The sequence below is a fragment of the Pipistrellus kuhlii genome, unplaced genomic scaffold (assembly GCF_014108245.1).
Source record: "Pipistrellus kuhlii isolate mPipKuh1 unplaced genomic scaffold, mPipKuh1.p scaffold_m20_p_33, whole genome shotgun sequence".
Taxonomy (NCBI): Eukaryota; Metazoa; Chordata; class Mammalia; order Chiroptera; family Vespertilionidae; genus Pipistrellus; species Pipistrellus kuhlii.
The window spans coordinates 4,051,587-4,056,038 of record NW_023425533.1 but is presented as its reverse complement, the minus strand read 5'-3'; the positions used below and the strand labels follow the sequence as shown (position 1 = coordinate 4,056,038).

The 4,452-nt window shown below is 44.5% G+C and overlaps 1 pseudogene; it reads left to right on the top strand.

The window, feature by feature from the left end:
• Positions 1–361: 361 nt before the first annotated feature.
• LOC118731919 lies at positions 362–451 on the top strand (annotated as a pseudogene).
• Positions 452–4,452: the final 4,001 nt, after the last annotated feature.

The following is a 4,452-nucleotide window of genomic DNA, read 5'->3' as shown; positions in this document are numbered from 1 at the left end:
TATCTAGGAAGAGATCCAAAAGGAAAATGGAAAAAAAGCAATATTCAAGGACATAATGGCTGAGGATTTCCCAATATTAACAATAGATTTAAAAAGCATAATTGGCAAGTAAAATAAAATTAAATCTATATCCTGACCTATTAGTCAAACTGCAGAACATCAAAAACAAAGAGAAAACCATTTAAAACTACTAAAGAGGAAAGACAGATTACCCTCAAAGGAACAACAATGAGATGGACAGCAGACTTTTAAATTACAAAATATAAGCCAGAAAATAGGTAAATGATATTTTCAAAGTTCTGAGGGAAAATATCTGTTAACCAATTTTTCTAAACTTAGCTCAATTATTATGTAATAGTGAAGGCTTCCGTAGCACATATACTAAAATTGAAATGATAGAGAGAAGATTAACAAGGATGACATACAAATTTGTGAGCATTACATGTTTTGTGCAGTGCCTGTTACCCTCACAGCCTTGGCTGATTAACACACACACACACACACACACACACACACACACACAGAGAGAGAGAGAGAGAGAGAGAGAGAGAGAGAGAGAGAGAGAGAGAGGTAAAAATATTTCCAGAAATGAACTAGAAGAATCAAGAACTCACAAACCCTTGCTGAAAAAAATACTTAAGTATGTACCTCAGCAAGGAAGCACTTGTGGGGGAAAATAATGGTGAGGAAAGATTAACACTTGGGTAGATGTAAATAAGCATTGGTTGTAAAAATCAATAATGAGGATGATGAATGATTTAAGGGTATAAAAACAACAATGGAAGTGCATGGTTTTGTTAAAACTTTCTAAGTTATTGATTTATTTTAAAGGAATAATGAAATAATGAAAAATCAATAGAAATAATGAAAAACTTTAGACATTAAAAAAAGCCCAAAACAAAAAACATAATGTATAACTTCCAAACTAGTAGAAATAAAATAATTTAAAAGTTGACTAATAAAAAAAAAATCAAGAAGGGAAAAAGAGCATAGTAAAGGACAGGATAAGAGAAAAAAACTTATAATAAGGAAATATAAATAAATCTAAATATATTATTAAGCACCATAAAGGTGACTGAAATAAAACTTGTGAGTTAAAGGCACAATATTGTTTGTATTTAAAAATCTAAATTTAACTAATTTCTGTTTATAAAAGTTATAACCTATAACTTAAGGGCATGGAAAGTGATGAGAATATGTGGTAGGCAAATACTAGCCAAAGTTGATGTAGCTATGTTAATGTTAAGCCAATGATACTTTAAAACAGGGGTGGGAACCCTTTTTCTGCCAAGGGTGATTTGGATATTTATAACATCATTCTAGAGCCATACAAAATTATCAACTTAAAAATAAGCCTGCTGAAATCATATTGGTACATTTATATAGCTTCTGTCATACTACCCTAAATATGCCCAATCTCATCTGATCTCAAAAGCTAAGCAGAGTCTGGCCTGGTTGGTAGTTGGATGGAAAACATTTTAACTATTAATTCTTTCAGTCCATTACCATGTAATATCTTTTCATTTATTTGTGTATGCCTAGATTTATTTTATCATTGTACTATAGTCTTCAGTGTAAACATCTTTTTGATTAAATTTATTTCTTATAGCTATTTTATTCTTTTTGATGAAATTTGAAATGGGATTTTTCCTTCATGTTTTATCTTTCTGATTGTTCATTGTTATTATTATGCAAAAACATTAAAGATGTCCTTACTGAAAATAAATTAGCCTGCTGTAAGTATTTGGTCAAGCATTTTTTTTTGTACTTTTAATGTTTTATTTCTTAAATAGAAAGAAAATGACATAACATTGTGATTCAGCACAGCTGAGTTGTGGGTACATGGATGCTTATTACGTTACTAGAGGCCCAGGGCATGAATTCGTTTACCAGTGAAGTCCCTCAGCCCGGCCTGCAGGATCAGGCTGAAACCTCCCGCCTGACATCCCTAGTTTTGAGATAAAATTGACATATAATATTGTGTAAATTTAAAATGTGGTACATATTGATTTGATAAATGTGCTGCAAAATGATTACCTCCATATTGTTAGGAAACACATGCATCATATCACATAATTACCATTTCGTTTTTGTGGTAAGAACATTTAAAATTTTCTCTCAGCAACTTCCAAGTATATAATATAGTATTATTATAGTTATAATCAATATATTACACATTAGATTCCTAGAAATTATTCCAATTTGTACCCTTTGACCGGCATCCTCTTTTCTTTTTTTTCTTTCTTTTTTTTAAAATCAATCTTTATTGTTCATATGATTACAAAGGTTCCTCATTTCTTCCCCCCTCCACCAGGTTCCCACCCCACCTTCTGCCCCCTACTCATCCCCCATTGTCCTCATCCATAGGTGCACAGTTTATGTTCAGTCTCTTCCTCCTTCCCTTTCCCCGATAGTAAATCCCTTTTTAGATAGTAAATCAGTTAGCATTTTCTCATATCAATAATACCTCCACATGCCTAATGATACATTTCACACAAAAGACATTTCCAAATAGGTCAACTAGCCTCATCCACGCCCCACCCAAGGCACTCACAGATCAACACCCCAGCGCTATACTAATTCAACACATCCAGATCTAAGCCTTCATCACTTGATTCAGCAGACCCTCAAGTTCCCCCAAAAGTTTCCAGCCATGTCTGAGAGGCAGCCGTGGGGCAGGGGCAGGCGAGGAGCGAGCTGTTCCGGGCCTGGCTGCTCCGGGCCTGGCCTCTGTTGCTCTGGTTCGTTCCACAACCAGCTGTTCCGGGTCTGGTCACTGCCGCTCCCATCTTAGTTGCTCTGGACTTGGCTGCTGCTGCTCTGGGCCTGGCCGCACCCGACCCGGCTGCTGTGGGCCCAGCTGCTCCCAACCTGGCAGCCGCTACTCCGGGCCTGGCCGCTCCCAGCCTGGCAGCCGCTGCTCCGGGCCTGGCCACACCCGACCTAGCTGCTCCGGGCCTGGCCGCTCCCAACCTGGCAGCTGCTGCTCCGGGCCTGGCTGCACCCGACCCGGCTGCTCTGGGTCCGGCTGCCAAGGGCCCGGCCGCTCCGAGTCTGGCCACTTCCGGCCTGTATGCTCCGGGCTTGGCTACTGCTGTTCTGGGCCTGGCTGCTCCTAACCCGGCTGCTCTGGGCCTGGCTTCTCCGGGCCCGGCCACTCTGGGTTTGGGTGTTCCTGGACTGGCCACCCTGGGCTTGGCTGCCTCCGCCTCAGGCCTGGCTGCTACTACTCCAGGTCTGACTGCTCCAGTGCTGGCTGTTGATGCTCTGGTTCTGGCTGCTGCTGCTCTGGGGCCTGGCCATTGCTGCTCCGGGCTCGGCTGCCACTGCCCTGTGCCTGGCCACTCTAGGCCTGGCCGCCACTGTTCCAACATTCTGTCCTTTTTATTTTTTTTTAAACGCATTTATGTTGCAATGTTGGCTGGTGAGTTGAGTTCTGACTTAGTCTTTGATTTTTGAAGATCTTCTTTGTATTCTTTCTTAAGTAATTTTACTATCTTTTGCTCTCACTTGATTTCTTCACATTGAGAACTTCTTTGGTTTCTTCCTCCTTGTCCTGGGAGCTCAGCAGGTTGGCCTGTGGCACCCCTTTGTTCTCCATGGGCTCCTGCGCTTCTACAGCCTGTTGCCGGGGTCAGCATCACCCAGGAAGCAGCCCCTGGCCTTGGCTCCATTGCCCGCACTTAGCGGTTGAAGGCTCAGGGGCACCCTCTCCCCCCCGGGGGCCCCGTCGCCCGGCTCCTTGCTGGTGCCTGGCTGGCCGGTGTCCGGCAGGGGCTCCTGCTCCTTGTCGCGTTCCTCCAGTCTGGAGCTTTGTTTTTCTCCTTCCCGCTAGGGAAGTCTAGGATCAGAGTCAACAGACTGTCCTCTGCGCGCAGTGTGCGCGACTCTGGGGGCTCCACTTTTCACTGCTCCCCTGGGACTCCACATCGCAGCCCCGTGTCCCCCTGCCTGAGCCTGGGTCCCCAGGGTCTGGCCTAGGACTGGGGTTCAGAGCAGTTGAAACTGGGGCCCAACAGTGCCGGGGCTCCTGTTTCCTTCCCTCCAGGGCAATCCCGCAGCAGAGTCAACATTCCTTCCCTTGCAAGCAATGTGCGCGACTCCGGGGGCTCGGCCTTTCGTTGCTCTCCCAGGACTCCACCTCACAGCCCCGTCTCCCTCTGCTTGAGCTTGGGTCCCCAGGGTCTGGCCCATAACTGGGGCTCAGCGCTGCCAGTTCGGGGGTTCAGCCCAGGCTGGGGGTTTTATTTCCTTCCTGCTAGGGAACGCCAGGCAGCACCCAGCCCTCTCCTCCTCTCCGGCTGTGACCTCTCCACGCACGCCCGCGTGCGTGCAGGCGAGCAGCATACCTCCGTATCTTAGGCTTTTTTTCAGCTCCTCTGATTTTCCTTCTGGTTTTCTCTTTCCTTCTTGTTGTAGAATTTTCAGTCAGTCGACTACCTGTAGCTCTGG